The sequence below is a fragment of the Bison bison genome, unplaced genomic scaffold, assembly GCF_000754665.1.
Source record: "Bison bison bison isolate TAMUID 2011002044 unplaced genomic scaffold, Bison_UMD1.0 scf7180017864471, whole genome shotgun sequence".
Lineage (NCBI taxonomy): Eukaryota > Metazoa > Chordata > Mammalia > Artiodactyla > Bovidae > Bison > Bison bison.
In genome coordinates, this window is record NW_011495032.1 from 20,752,169 (window position 1) to 20,769,037 (window position 16,869).

The following is a 16,869-nucleotide window of genomic DNA, read 5'->3' on the forward strand; positions in this document are numbered from 1 at the left end:
AGGAGCCTGGTAGGCTACAGTCCATGGTGTCACAAAGAGTCAGACATGACTTCACTTTCACTTTGTTCCATAGTTTCTCATGAAGTAGTATTTTTTTTCCTCATGATATGAGAAAAAAAGAAAAGCCAGTTTGAATGCAAAAATTCAATGATTATGTAGAAAGTATATATTATATGGAGATAGTAGTCCCATGGAATTGAACTCCAGGAATAGCTGTTAAAGAGAAAGAACCCCAGGCATCAAATGCCTGGATTCAAATCTTGCTTCTACCTCTTAGGCAGGGCCCTTAGTACAGTGCCTGCAGTATAGTAAATGCCTAGTAAGCTAATAATAATAATCATAGCATACAGCTATGGCTTCCCTGGTGGTCCAGTGATAAACCGTCCACCTGCCAATGCAGGAGATGTGAGTTCGGTCCCTGGGTGAGGACGATCCCTTGGAGAAGGAAATGGCAACCTACCCAAATATTCTAACCTGGAAAATCCCATGGACAGAGGAGCCTGGTGGACTACAGTCCATGGGGTCACAAAAGAGTTGGAGATGACTTAGCAACTAAACAACAACAAAGGAACTTCTACAAGCTTTTATTTAGTATTTATTGAGTGACTACAACATGCCAGGCATGGTCCTAGGTACGAGGGACATCTACTCTCAGGGAGCTCTGGGAGACAGGCAATGAACTTGAGAATAAGGAAGTTACTATAATAATATTAGATACTAAAGACAGAGCAATGAGCAAAACAAAAACAAAAGCCTTATCTTTGTGAGCTCCCATTACAGTACCTTATATTTGTTTGTTCATGTTATTCTGGCTCATTACAGCTAGTTTGTAATTTAGATTTCCTGACTAGAGTTTTCTGCTTTAACCAGCAGACTGAATTCCTTAATTCAATGATTTAGAGGTTAGTTTGCAACTTAAAATTTGTCCATTTTATCCTCTTTTGGATGTTAATAGATTTTGTCCATATTACAATGTAAATAACAATGAACTTTCTGTGTGTTTACTCTCTATTTGATGACTTAGCCACAATTTAAGACATAGCTACAATTAAAATATTGTAGCTATAATTTTGACTACCAAATCTAGGAAGCTGTTGATTCCTGCTAACCCCATTGCTTTCATAGTCTTATGGTTGAAAATTTAAGCAAAATTTGCTTCCTGCCCACAGGGAGACTACTATCTTAGTCTTGCCAAAATATACCAAAGTTGTATTGTTACTGGTGACTCATTTAAGATGGTACTTCCTTCTGTAAGATTGTAACTAATTTAAAGCAAAGACTGAATGAAAGTCTTTATGTTTTGCAGACAAAAGAGCACCCATTTGTCCTCAGGTATGTGAACTGTTGGAACAAATGACTGCAGGGGACTGTGTGGCATGGGGAAGGTTATGGAGGTAGAATCATTAATAGGCTGGGCAGATATCTTTCTGGCCCAGGAACCAACACCAGTTTCTCTATGACACCTAGAAGATACTGCAGCATTGTTTCTGCTCTAGTCTGCCTGTTCTCATTGTATGCTCAGTCACTCAGTTGTGTCCAACTAGTTTACCCACCCGGAGAATATTTGGCATGACCAGTAACATATGTTAGATGGATAGATTTGCTTATGGCTGTGAATATTGAAAATTCACAGAGCCCCACAGAAGTCCCCACATCAGGGAGCAAAACAGCATAGTGACAGCAAGAAGACATAAGGCTAGAAACTACAAATGCAAAATAAAAGACTAGGGAGGCAGCAAAGATTTCTTTTTTAAGAATGCAGATGCATATATTATGTATACCCTGCCACTGTGGGACTAGTGGAATACTCAAAATCCTCTAAGATTAGTACAGAGTGAAGTACTCTTTCATCATTTGAAGGAATGAGGGACAATTTTTAGGATGTAACACTAGTATGGATAGAAATTTTGCTTCTTCTGAGATGGTCTTCTCTGGACTGGTTTAGCTATCACCTTGCCAGAAAGCCTTTATAAAAGGAAAGTTCTCTAGGAAACTTCATTTTTCAGTTTAGAAAATGTCTTTAGTCTGAGCATATTCTCAACCCAGGATTGGTAACACTAGTCACTTTTCCAGTCCACATGATTAAGAAAGTCAGAAAAAGCTGTTTCAGATCTTTTTCTCACAGAGTTCTGTCCAATGATTTCTTGATAAATGTCAATTCAATGAAGTGAGTTTTACATTTAGAATCTTAGTAAAAATTTCCCCATATTCTTCAGATTGATTCTTTAAAAAACCTCTTCAAATATCCGGAGAATAATGACTCATTATTTTGTCACCCTATTTATGTATGTTTCGTTTGTCATTCATAAAGGAGTTGTATTGTTTGGTTTTATGCAAAGATGCTGATGGAGCACCTGTGAATGTTTGCTTTCTTGGCACCAAGAGAGAAGAGAGAAAATGATTTGATTCACTGACAATGAATTATTGCATCTGTTTGTGGCTGTTAAATAATTTAATAGAATTTATAGGGATTGTTTTCCCTTGGTTAAACTACAGACAAATATCAGTCTCTGCCTCATGTTGGACACAAATGTAGAAGAAAACCATTTCCTTCATTTACCTTTTGCCGGTTAGATGGTATTAAGACACTGAGTGATCTCACATTATATCCTTTTTACATTTAAGTTGAATTTCTTTAAACTTTAGACAAGGAAAATACTGTTAAAATTAAACAGCAAATTAAAAGAAATATTCAGTGATTTCCCATATACAGTGTAGTGTTTTCACATTGACTTCTTTCATTTAGCAATATGCATTTTAGAGGTTAAGAATCTGCCTGCAAATGCAGGATACATAAGAAATTCGGGTTTGATCTCTGGGTAGGAAAGATCCCCTGGAGAAGGAAATGGCAGCTCATTCCAGTAGTTTTGCCTGGAGAATCCCATGGACAGAGGAGCTTGGAGTCCATGGGATTGCAGAGTCGGATATGACTGAGCAACTGAACACACACACACATGTCTTTTCATGGCTTGATAGCACATGTCTTTTCATTCCTTTTTAGCACTGAATAATATTCCATTGTCTGGATGTATCATAGTTTATTCAACTATTTACCAAGGACATCTTGGTCAGTTCCCAGTTTGGGCAACCATGAGTAAAGCTAATATAAATATTCTTGTGTAGGTTTTAGTGTAGACAGAAGTTTTCAGGTCCTTTGGATAAGTACCAAAGATGCGATTGCTGGACCATATGGTAAGGCTTGTGCTTCCCTGATAGCTCAGTTGGTAAAGAATCCGCCTGCAATGCAGGAAACGATTCCTGGGTTGGGAAGATCCACTGGAGAAGGGATAGGCTATCCACCCCAGTACTCTTGGGCTTACCTTGTGGCTTAGCTGGTAAAGAATCCACCTGCAAGGCGGGATACCTGGGTTTGACCCCTTGATTGGGAAGATCCCCTGGAAAAGGGAAAGGCTACCCACTCCAGGCCAGCCTGGAGAATTCCATGGACTGTATAGTCCATGGGTTTGCAAAGAGTTGGACATGACTGAGTGACTTTCCCTGTCATGGTAATACTATGTTTAGTTTTTTAAGAAACCACCAGTCTTCCAAAGTGGTTGTACCATTTTGCATTCCACCATCAATGAGTGAGAGTTTCTGTTGCTCCATATCCTTGCTAGCATTTCATGTTGTCAGTGTTCTGCACTTTGACCATTCTGATAGGTGTGTTATCTCATTGTTTTTTAATTTGCATTTCTCTGATGATATATGATGTGGAACATCTTATTTTTCATCTGTATATCTTCTCTAATGAGATGTCTGTGAAGGTCTTTGGCCCATTTTTTAATTGAGTTTTTGTTTTCTTATTATTGACTTTAAAGTGTTTCTTTAAACATTTTGTTTAACAGTCCTTTATCAAACATGTCTATGCAAATATTTTCTCCCAATCTTACCTTTTCATTCTCTTATATTACTTTTGTTTTTAAATAGCTTATTTGTTTTTAGTATATAATGGTCATGATCATATAAAATTGCTAATTGTATTAAGTATCAGTGGGTTGGTATTATGATAAAAAATTTCAAGAAATTTGATTTATCTAGTGGAAATCCTTTCCCACATGGGTCTAGTGGTAAAGAACCCACCTGCCAATGCAGGGGACATAAGAGATATGGGTTTGATCCCTGGATCAGGAAGATCCCCTGGAAGAGGGCACGGCAACCCATTCCAGTATGCTTACTTGGAGAGTCCCATGGACAGAGGAGACTAGTGGGCTATACAGCCCATGGGGTCACAAAGAGTCAGACACAATGGAAATGACTTAGCATGTAGTGGGAATCCTAAGGTTACTGATATCACCACAAATTCATGACAACCAGAAGCCAAATGGAACCTCAGCAATGCCTGACAATCATTTTTCTCGTAGGTTACTCTCTTACTCACCACGGGAATTAATATCACTCTGTATCAATTGGGATGCCTTTGCTTGCACATGTCAACAATTCAAACCATATATGCATATTCTCTCAAGCAGAGAGGGATATTGGCTCAGATACTGATGTCTGGGAGTATCTAGCTCTTTTTCTCTCTCTTTTTAGTTCTCTGTTCCTCAGGTTTGCTTCCCAGATGGGATAAAGATGGTTGTCAAACTTGCATCCCACTGTGTTAGAAGCCCCAAAGGAAAAAGTGTGCTTCTTTCCTAGTGATCTCATCAAAAGTTCTGCAGTTGGGCTTCACTGGGTTGAAACAATGAATAATGCAAGAGTGTTGAATGCGTCAGTTGAACAGACCTGGTCAAGCCCACCTTAGGATCTAGGTTGAAAGGGAGGGGAGTGAAATGTCAGTTCCCTCTCTAGACCATAGATTGCAAACGGGGAAAGGTGATTTGTCCCACTCCAGTGTTCTAGCCTGGAGAATCTCAGGGACGGGGGAGCCTGGTGGGCTGCCGTCTATGGGGTCGTACAGAGTCGGACACGACTGAAGCGACTTAGCAGCAGCAGCAGCAGGAAGGTGAATGGAGGATGAGCAAGCAAAAATAACCCAAGACTGTATCCACTCTTGTCAAATCTCTGATTTTCCCTACCTCCTAATCACCATCCTCAGTGAATGACTTTGCCTTATTCTTTAGAGATAAACTGGGAGGCACCAAGTGGGACATCTCATATTTTGCCACCACTCATTTCTTTCCCCTACTTATTTCAGCACTCATCTTTTTCTTTCCTGTTATAATTTCTGCTATTAAAGCTATTTCCTCCACTTGAGCTCTGGATCTCTTTCTGCCCCTCTACTCATTTATCTTCTGCACACCTCATTGTACATATCTTCTATTTTACTCTTTTCCCCCCTGGTACAAGAGCAAAACCAAATTAAAACCCTCTTTGATTCCTATCTCTCTTCCAGCCATTGCTCTTTCTCTCAACACCTTTCCTCAGGCAAACTTTGTGTTCTCTACACATTAATTCTTCAATCTACTCCTTTCTATTCTCTATATCCACTGGTCCACCACTCTGCTGACACTGCCCACTCTAAGACCACCAAGAGCATTCATGTTATCAAATCCAGTGGACAGCTCTTTCCATCTTACTGTTAGGGGAAGCACACTGATTGAAACCGCCCACCCTGGCCAGGCACCATAGTAACCATTTGCATGAGTTGTTTTATGACAGGAGATCCTGATAAGGAATACGGAACTAATAAGCCACCACCAACCGGAAGAGTTCGGGAAAGATTGAAAGGAGACACCGCGTGTCTGTCCACTTCCCAGAATCCCTCTCTCTAGCATCCATCTTGGCTGAGCGATGCGTGCACTACCAGGAAAGACTCTGAATCATAATGATTCGTCAAAGACCACCTGGAAAATAAGCCCATCACCATAAAACCTGAGACTCCAAGCCCTGCGGCAGAGCAGTTCTCCTGGGTTCCCTTACCCTACTGCTCTCCACCCGGGTGCCCTTTCCCAATAAAATCTCTTGCTTTGTCAGCACATGTGTCTCCTTGGACAATTCATTTCTAAGTGTTAGATAAAAACCCAGTTTCGGGCCCTGGAAGTGGTCCCCCTTCCTGCAACATTACTAGACGTCTTACTAGCATTCACCACAGCTGACCACGCCTTCCTTCTTAGAATGTCCTCTTTTCTTGGCTGTCATGACAACATACTCTTCTGGCTTCCTCCTACTGCTTTGGCTTTCATTATCCATCTCCTTTGTAAGTGATCTCAAAATATACTTTCCCAAAGGTCAGTGCTAGATATGCTTCTCTTTTTATTTTGCCCTTTTCCCCTTAAAGTTATTTCACCCAGTCCTATGGCTTCAGATACCACAAATAACCTGACAGTTCCCAAATTTATGTTGAACCCATATGTCTGTCCTGAGGTCTAGTCCTCTTTTTGCAACTTTATTCTCAGCACCTCCAGAACCACTCACAAATCTCCTCCTTCTCTAGTCTTAACTACTCCAACCTCCCCATTGCTCAAACCAGAGATCTGGGGGTCACCTGTGGTAGCCCCTTCTTCCTTTTCTCATTTTCCATTCCAGTTCCAGTAAATCCTCAATAACCCCACTTCTCTCTCATTCCCACCCCACTTAGTATACTTGGATCTCCTGCAATCACCGTCTAAGGGATTGCTTCCTTGATAGTTCTATATCCCCAAATTCATTATCCAGCAGTTAGAGATATTTTTAATGTATGAACTTTCACCTTTCTGACTTAAAATCTACATGGCATGAACTCCAGATTTTTCAGAAATGGCTTTCACAGCCTTATCTGACTTGCCTTCTGCCTGCTCCTCCAGCTTTATTTTTTTCCCCTTCTCTCACCACACATTTGCTACACTGGTCTGCAGTACTTTAGTTACTTTAGGATCTTCCCATGTTGTTTCTTCTGCATAGAATACTCTTCCCACACTATTTGTCTGGCCGGTTGCCTAGTTTAAATGTCAGTTCCTCAGGGGAATGGTAGGAACCCACTCCAATCTAAATTAGCCCCTGTACCTAAATTACTTTCTTTCAGGCATTTAAAAAATAATTTTGATTATATGTTTGTTTGATTATTTTTAACATATCTTTCTACTACAAGTGGCATTACAGTACACCTATTTCCAAGCTGAGTGCCTACCTATTCACTTGAATGAGTCCCTGACACCAAGCTGAATGTGTGCGTGCTCAGCCATGTCCGACTCTTTGTGACCGCCGGGCTCTTCTGTCCACGGGATTTTCCAGGCACGAATGCTGGAGTCGGTTGCTATTTCCTTCTCCAGGGAATCTTCCTGACCCAGGAATTGAACCCGAGTTTCCTATGTCTCCTGCAGAGGTCCCATAAATTTATCTTGAAAGGATTAAAAATACTGCAAAATTACTTTCCATACATATCCTTTTTTTGTGGTCCTTCTTCTTGAGGGACATTTTTACCAAGTAAAATAGCACAGTTAGGAGGAGATAACTAGTTAAAATGACAGTCAGTTCCCATTATTTAGCATTGGGTGAGAGAAAATAGCTGGAGTTGTAAATTTTGCATTCCTTACCAAGGTGAAGGGATGAGAAAATACACTGGGAACTAGAAAATTGGAGCAGTAAAATGCAGAGGTAATGTGAGCTTATAGGAAAAAATTCAGTCAGGAATAGGAATATCTGGGTTTAGCATTCACTCTGCCAGCTGCAAGTCATTCAGTCTTTTTGTGTCTTGGATTTTCTCACCTTTAAAATCTTGTGGCGATTTCATAAGCAGACAAATGTGGAAGCCCTTTGCAAAGTATAAAACTTCTTAAAAATGTGAGATGCTCTTATACTCTTTATTTTGATTTTCATTTATAAACATAAAGTGGTTTTACTTGGAGAATAATGAACTTAGTCACTCTCATAGGTAGGGCTAGCTGTTACTGTCATTCAATATATAAAATTACTATTAAGAAATCACCTAGAGATAATATTATGAAAGTAAATGTAGTGAATTCATTGTGGATTTACTTTTTAATTCTTTACAAGCTTTCCTGATAGCAATACTAATTAACTTTAAATATGCTGTGCGTCAAGTCCCTTTTTCTAAAGAGATTAGAGATTAATCTCTAAGCTATTTGTAAATTACTATGCCTTTTCATTGTGAAGTGTTTAGTTGAAATGCTGTTTTAAGAAAAGGGTTATAGATTATAAATGGCTTCATTAATTATTTTATTTGCCTGTCATTCTACCAGTTTTATAGTAATACGTGACTTTAATTTTCTTTTTACTGGCAATATAAATGAGATATAAGAGATGAAGCATTATTTTGAAACAAATTTAATTTAACTGACCCAGCATGACTTGGAATCCATGCTGCCCATGATCCTTTTATGATTAAGTACTAAAGAAGAATCTGTAATGTGAATATTTTTCTTTTATTTCTTCACCATGGGATTCACTCTCCTTGTGATAAAATCTCATCCGGTGTGCCAGTCAGTTTCATCAACAAATGGGAATGCAAAGCTTTTTAGTAAAACTAATGACCTTATATAACAACAACAAAAACCCCACACAATTCAAATTGTGTTTTAATATCTTTGTGTTCAGAGAAATTGATAGCCTAGAGATCAGTATGTGCTAATTTACAGTCCTGTAAAAGGCTGTGATGTTCATCCCATTTTTAAAACTGCTAAGATGAACAAGTCTAACTATTTCAAATTTCATAGGGTTTTGTAAACTTCTCTCAGTGCCAAGAAAGCAAGCCACCTGGCAGTTTCTTAAAACAGTGAGACAATGCTTAGGAATATGCACCATAATTGACTGTTTGTATTTCAACTGAAACTGGCTCACATTTACATGGGATGAGAGCATTTTTATCCTAGTTACATTGCTCACTGTTTCTTATGATTATATTCTCATACTGCAGATTATATTCTTATGCGGCAACCATCCTGGTGGTTATTGAGCAGATGTAGTGTATTTTAACATATTGACAAATACTATTTTTCTTGAAAGTGTAAAAATGATTCAGAGAAATATTTGCTATTTTAGGTAGCATTCAAGTTAGACTATTAGGTTCATTAGCTGAATTTCCTAAGATTCACAAGGTAAATGTAGGAAGTTAAGTGTAGTTACAGTAGAGTGTTTTAAGTGGCAAAGATGTATAGAAACAACTTTGTGAATTTGGGTCAGTTGAGTTTAGATAAGAAACCTATATTAAAGAAGGGACTCTTGCTATAATTAAAGCAATAAAGAAATATGGATTCAGTTCGGTCGGTCACTCATGTCTGACTCTTTGCGACCCCATGGACTGCAGCATGCCAGGCTTCCCTGTCCATCACCAACTCCCGGAGCTTACTCAACTCATGTCCATGAAGTCGGTGACGCCATCCAGCCATCTCATCCTCTGTCGTCCCCTTCTTCTCCTGCCTTCAATCTTTCCCAGCAGCAGGGTCTTTTCCAATGAATCAGTTCTTCACATCAGGTGGCCAAAGTATTGGAGTTTCATCTTCAGCATCAGTCCTTCCAATGAACATTCAAGACTGATTTCCTTTAGGATGGACTGGTTTGATCTCTTTGCAGTCCAAGAGACTCTTAAGAGTCTTCTCCAACACCACAGTTCAAAAGCATCAATTCTTTGGCGCTCAGCTCTCTTTATAGTCCAACTCTCACATCCATACATGATTACTGGAAGTATGGATTAGGAAACAATAAAAGATACTTTTGTGTACTATGTCTTCCAAAGAAGAAAAAAAAAGGAGAGCGAATGCGTTGAGTATAAAACACAAAGGCAAGTTTGAAAAGCATATCTAGATGTGAAAATAGAGGATTAGGTCAAAGCTACAAGAGAACTTGTAGGGCTACACTTTGTATTTAATGAAAATTATTGAAAAGGATGTGTTCTCTGAAAGATTAAACTTCTTGTAACCTACATGGAATTCTTAGTGATTCCAATTTCTCTGAAGCATATTTAATTCCTAATTTAATACAGCAGATTTGAATCTCATTATCAGTGGTGTGCATTTAATTGAAATCAATTGATTTAAACAACTAGTCAGGAAATCTCAGTTTAATCTCCTTTTCTTCCTCTGGGAACATTCATCTACTTATATTTATTCTCAAAGGTAGCAAAAGTCTGATTCAAAAGGAGATATACTACACATTTTCATTAAATTGATTGTTTAAGTACTAATGAGGTTAATTTTACAGATACGCTGTAATATTGCATTGTGCTTTGAACACTGCTTTCACCAAGGCTAATTAAAGTCAGTTCAGTCACTTAGTCGTGTCTGACTCTTTGCGATCCCATGGACTGCAGCACACCAGGCCTCCCTGTCCATCACCAATTCCCAGAGTTTGCTCAAACTCATGTTCATCGAGTCGGTGATGCCATCCAACCATCTCATCTTCTGTCATCCCCTTTTCCTTCTGCCTTCAATCTCCCAGCAACAGGGTCATTTCCAATAAGTCAGTTCTTCGCATCAGGTAGCCAAAGTATTGGAGCTTCAGCTTCAGCATCAGTCCTTCCGGTGAATATTTAGGACTGATTTCCTTTAAGATTGTCTGGTTTGAGCTCTTTGCAGTCCAAGGGACTTTCAAGAATCTTCTCCAACACCACAGTTCTAAAGCATCACTTCTTCGGTGCTCAGCTTTCTTATGGTTCAACTCCACATTCATACATGAATTAAAGTCAGTAGTTCTAAAGTGTAAGATTCTAAAATAATTTCCAAATCAAAGATTTATCATATTTAGGGGATATTTTGTCATGCTGTAATAGAAACACATTGGCCAATCCTAAGAATAATAAATATATTAAGTTTTATATTAACTAAAATAATATTGGTATAATTATTTTCATAAATGTAAGGTGTGTGTGTGTGTGTGTGTGTGTGCTTAGTCGCTCAGCCATCTCTGACTCTTTGTGACCCCATGGGCTGTAGCCCGGCAGGCTCCTTTGTCCATGGGGATTCTCCAGGCAAGAATACTTGAGTGTGTTGCCATGCCCTCTAGCAGGGGATCTTCCCAACCCAGGGATCAAACCCAGGTCTCCTGCATTGCAGGCAGATTCTTTACCATCTGAGCCACCAGGGAAACCCAAGAATACTGAAGTGGGTAGCCTATTGCTTCTCCAGGGGAACTTTCTGACCCAGGAATCAAACTGGGTTCTCCTGTATTGCAGGTGGATTCTTTACCAACTGAGCTACCAGGGAAGTCCTAAAAATAAGGTAATGCACTTTATTATGCCTCAAGTTAACTCTTTATAGATATATATCATTATCTCTACAAAGTACAACTTTCTGATAATTAATGAGGTAATTATAGGACTATGTGTGCTTAGTTGCTCAGTCATGTCTTTATGTGACCCTGTGGACTGTAGCCCCACAGGCTGCTCTGTCTGTCCATGGGGATTCTCCATGCAAGAATATTGGAGTGGGTTGTCATGCCCTCCTCCAGGGGATCTTCCCAACCCAGGGATCAAACCCAGGTCTCCCGCACTGCAGGTAGATTCTTTACCAGCTGAGCTACCAGGGAACCCAATGCTATGGAAACATCTTTAATATTTTTTTAATACTGTATGCTAATATATGTTAATTGTGAATAATTTGAACAAAACAGAGAAAACTATTTTCATAATTCTCCTTCATTTCCCCTAGAGATAACCAATATTACCACTTGGAATAGAGCCTTTCAGATTTGTTATATATTAGTGATGTGATCTCATAATATATGTACTGTTTTATATTATTTATTTTTTAAGGACACATACACACACATCCACACACAGATTATCCCTTTTAAGATTTATGGATCTATGTCACCTTTATAAGAACTACATAGAATCTTTTTGCATGAATGTGTTATAATTTATTTTGCCAGTCCTTACTAGGAATGAGTGTTCAGTTTATTAGTTTATTTCTAATTTCCTTAATATTATTCACAGAGTAGCATTGAATTTCCATGTACTTAAATCTTTGCCTCTTTGTTCAAATATTTCCTTAAGATAAAGTCTCAAAAGTGATATTGCTAGATCAAAGTAGACACATCTTTAACATTTTAAAACATTTATCACATTGCCTTCTGGAAAAATTGGTCCATTTTATACTAATCTAACATTATACAAAAATTCCCTTTTCTCTATAACCTGACATCTTTTTTAACCTATAATAATCTGGTATGCAAATTAATAAATTTATTTGTGTATCAAGTATTTGTGTTTGAGCATCTTTTCCTTAATTTTGAAACAGTTGTATAATTTTGTGAATTTATCTTTTCCAAAATTAGTTTGTGAGCAAATTTTATAAATTAAGAAACATATATCAAATATTTTTCAGTTTGAGAATTAAAAAAAAACTGGATACAGTTTTAAGCTTTTTTGTGCTCATACCTACCAGTCTTTTCTTCTGTGTCTTGTGTGGCCTTGATTTATTTAAGAAGAGATCTTCCCCACCCCAAACTATAGAAATATACGATTACATCTTTTCTAGTACTTCTAAACCCTATTGTATCTTTAATCCATCTAAAATAATTATTAGGTCTGGCATGAAAGAGAAATTTACTTATATTTTTGTTCAAATGAATAGTGAATTTTTCAACACTAATACTTGACTAATATATTATTTCCTTTGTTATTTTAAATGCCACTTCCACCCTACCCCTTGAAACAATTCCACTGGACTTTTCATTAGAATTTTATTGTATTTATCTACTAATTAGTATAGCACTTGAATTTTACCAACATTATCTTTCCAGTAATTTTTTAATGTTTTCATTTATTTGATCCTCTTTTTCAACTTTATATGAAATAAAATTTTATGCATAATTTTTACATGTATCTCGTTAAATTTATTCTTGGCTTGTTTACAATATCTGTTGTTAATTTGAATGGGTTTCTCTCACTTCTACTCATCCCTGCCATTACATTTAGAAGCAAATTGTTGTATAAGAAAGCTATTAATTTTTTATATTTATACTTTATTTTGCCACCATCTCTTTTATTATTTCTAATAATTTTCAGTTGATTCTTTTGAATTTTCTAGGTAAATAATTATCACCTCTGTGACTAGTAATGATCTTTCACTTCATTTATCATATATTATGCTTAATTTCTTATGCTTGTTTTATGCTTTGATCGAAGTACCCAGAGTCATGTTAAAATGTAGAATAAATATTAGCCTTTTGTTTTGTTACTTTTAAAATTTTAATGAGAATTCTTCTAAATCTTTACCAGTTGGTATGACCTTTCCTTTAGGATTCTGAAATAGGATTTTGATCATGTAAAGGAAGTTACCTTCTTTTTCAGTTTACTGAGTGTTTTCTTTGGAATTAATATTGTATTACCTTGGAGGAATTTATAGGTAGGATCATATTGTTTTTCTCTTTTAGCTTATTTATTTACTGGATTACATTGATGGCTTTCTTAGTGCTGATACATTCTTATATTTCTGTAATAAACCTGATTTTTTAAAAACTTGATTACTTTTTTAAATATTGCTATATTTTACTTTATTCATAAGTAAGATGGATCTATAATTCACTCCTTTGGAGTTTTATGTTTTTCAGAGGAATTTAGCATGCTTTATTTCCTTTGATCCTTGAGATAACTCTATGAGTTAGACCAGAAATTATTACATTATTCTAATAAATAAAAACAACAGATATCGAACTTTTTGCCTGTCATAAAGTCATGAAAGTAGGTGGTGATGGTAACTAAAATCAGTTAGTCCCCAATCCAATGCTTTGGGGAGAATACAGTAATTTCTATAAGTAAGGTATTTGAATTTTTAGGACTTTGAATTTTATTATCTCAAATAAAAACTGTCCCTATATAGTTTCTTTTTACATTTTTCTAAATTAAGACAATAGATTTGTTTTTGTTTTGACTATGGAGCCTTCACTGGGTATCAGGGAGCCTTCACCCTAAAGGAGTCTCTGTGCTGAAAATATACATTCTCTGAGATCTGCCATCTGTGTGTTGCACATGGACAGATGCTAATGTTCAGTTAAACCAAGGTAATACAATAAGGATTAAAGTATTAGATGCTACTAACCCATTCAGAAGTTATGGATAAAACTTGAAACCTTTAATCAGATTCATCTTGATGTTCAAGTCAAGTTCACATATTTCATTATTATCATAAGAGAAAAATATTAAGGATGCATTTTTACATTGCATTAGGTCTATTTTATATGTGGTTCAGGAATCTGCCTTATAGAAAGTTTAGAGATTGCACTTCAGAATCTATTACAGAAGAAATATTCAACTAGGAAATTTTAAAATAACTTAAGTATAAATTTTAGAACCTATAAAACTTAATGCAAATGCAAGAATGGCCCATTTGTTGATATACATTTATTTATTAAATGAAGGCTAGACTTCTCCACGTGTAGAGAAAAATGGATTTAGACTATAAATGAATTGTATTTTAGCTTTGAATAGAATTATGCTGTTATATTGACATTTAATCTTTATGTTCAGAGTCACACACATTTAGAAAATGTTTCATAAAGTAAATTTATTGTTTTTAAATCTCTTGTAAGATATTTTTCTCTTAATGAGAAACCTAAACATGTTAATTTCTATATAGTCCAATGGCACTTATCTACCTCTAAAACATGCCACTAGTAGCTATGTATTGTATATTTAGCCCAATTGAAATTTATAAATGATGTATAAAGTCTTAAATCTGTTCTTATCAAATGTTGCACAGAAAAATCATGAATTCTTGGAATATGATCATTTTTCAAATTCTATTTCATCAGTTCAACTTTATGCTCTGAAGCAAGGTTGACTATAACCTTATTTCCACTTAAGCTAATATAGCTCTGAATGAGATTCTGTTTTAAATTGAGATTTAATTGATAAATTCATTGTATTGGTTTTGGATGTGCAACATAATGATTTGATGTATGTATATGTTGTGAAATGATTACCAGAATAAGTTTAGTTAACATCTATCACTGTGCATATTTAAAATTTGTTTTTCTTGTGATGAGAACTGTTAAGATCTACTCTCCTAGCAAATTTCAAGTTTTACATGATTTTATTTTTAAAAATCACATCTGTTTCTGAAATTCAGCTCCAATAACACCCTATGGTAACAAATGGTAGAACTCACATAGTATTGAAACATATTGGGTATTTCCTTTTCAGTTTTAAATTTGTTTTATTCAGATTTGGATGACTGGAGACTATGTTTAAATTCCACATTGACTGAAATCAATGTAAATAATATAATAGTGTCTCATATTTGATGGTAAATATTACCATTAAAAATTGAAAAGTCAAAATGAAGCAGAAACTATTCTGTGAGCTGCTTGTTTAGCACACAAAGGAAAATGGGAATTTTTTTCAGCAACATTTTTGAAATGAACTTAATAATGTTCCATTCCTATTGAATTTTAATTTTTCAGAAAATTTAGTTTAAGTATATGCAACATTAGTTTGGAATGAAAAAACAAAATTATGCATAGATTTTAATGCCTCTCCTGGAAGAAGCACAAGCTGGAATCAAGATTGCTGGGAGAAATATCAATAACCTCAGATATGCAGATGACACCACTTTTATGGCAGAAAGTGAAGAGGAACTAAAAAGCCTCTTGATGAAAGTGAAAGAGGAGTGAAAAAGTTGGCTTAAAGCTCAACATTCAGAAAACGAAGATCATGACATCTGGTCCCATCACTTCATGGGAAATAGATGGGGAAACAGTGGAAACAGTGTCAGACTTTATTTTTGGGGGCTCCAAAATCACTACAGATGGTGACTGCAGCCATGAAAGTAAAAGACGCTTACTCCTTGGAAGAAAAGTTATCACCAACCTAGATAGCATATTGAAAAGCAGATATATTACTTTGCCAACAAAGGTCCTTCTAGTCAAGGCTATGGTTTTTCCAGTGGTCATGTATGGATGTGAGAGTTGGATTGTGAAGAAAGCTGAGCGCCAAAGAATTGATGCTTTTGAACTGTGGTGCTGGAGAAGACTCTTGAGAGTCCCTTGGACTGCAAGGAGATCCAACCAGTCCATTCTAAAGGAGATCAGCCCTGGATGTTCTTTGGTAGGAATGATGCTAAAGCTGAAACTCCGGTACTTTGGCCACCTCATGGGAAGAGTTGACTCATTGGAAAAGACTCAGATGCTGGGAGGGATTGGGGGCAGGAGGAGAAGGGGATGACAGAGGATGAGATGGCTGGATGGCGTCACCGACTTGATGGACGTGAGTTTGAGTGAACTCTGGGAGATGGTGATGGACAGGGAGGCCTGGCGTGCTGCAATTCATGGGGTTGCAAAGAGTTGGACACAACTGAGCGACTGAACTGAACTGAATTAAATATCAATTTCTTGATGGATGCCCGAATTAAGCATCAATATATGGTTATACCTATGAAATAATTAGGGCATTCTTTTGGGTTGGTGAAAAGGTTCATTTGGGTTTTTCTGTAAGATGTTACAGAAAAACCTGAACGAGCCTTTTGGCCAACCCAATATTTGATCCCTGCAATAGGACCCTGAAAGAGATGTGTTAGCAATATAGTTGTTAAAACCATATTTTACATATTCTTCATTACAGACTCTCTTATTATAGGGACCATGACATGCTGCCTTCTCTAAAGAGCACCTCTGATTAATCCTCATACCAGAAACAATGGAGTTGGCTCTGGCATAAGTTCAGCCAGGATTCCTGGGCCTGCTGTGTAGGGAGTCTCGTGAGGAAGGACAGAATCCTATCTCGGTCTCCAGGCCCACTTGGTTCTTGGCACCTCTGTTGAGAGTTGCACAGGCTACCAATGAATTTTAAATGTAGTGTTTGAGTGTGAGGTGGACATCTGTCTTAGAGGAATAGGATTGGTAGCAGCATGTCCTTCTTCAGAAGCCATTGAATAATTGTCAGATGACCTTTATTGGTGTCCCCTTCATTTCATTCTTACGGGTGCTGCCAAGACACAGTAGGGTAACAAAGTCCCCTGGTACTTATAATAAGCAAAAACATATACTTCATGTAGC

The 16,869-nt window shown here is 36.9% G+C and overlaps 1 protein-coding gene across 3 annotated transcripts in view; it reads left to right on the top strand.

The window, feature by feature from the left end:
• Positions 1 to 16,869, top strand: part of PLCL1 (phospholipase C-like 1) — a 369,884-nt gene that overhangs the window by 264,877 nt on the left and 88,138 nt on the right. The window contains exon 1 of one of the 3 annotated variants that reach the window (XM_010860924.1): positions 11,061 to 11,093. The exons of the other annotated variants lie outside the window; for them this stretch is intronic. The gene's annotated coding sequence lies outside the window, so the exon portion shown is untranslated. Of the gene's footprint in view, positions 1 to 11,060; positions 11,094 to 16,869 lie in introns of those variants that run through there. 3 annotated transcript variants of the gene reach the window in all.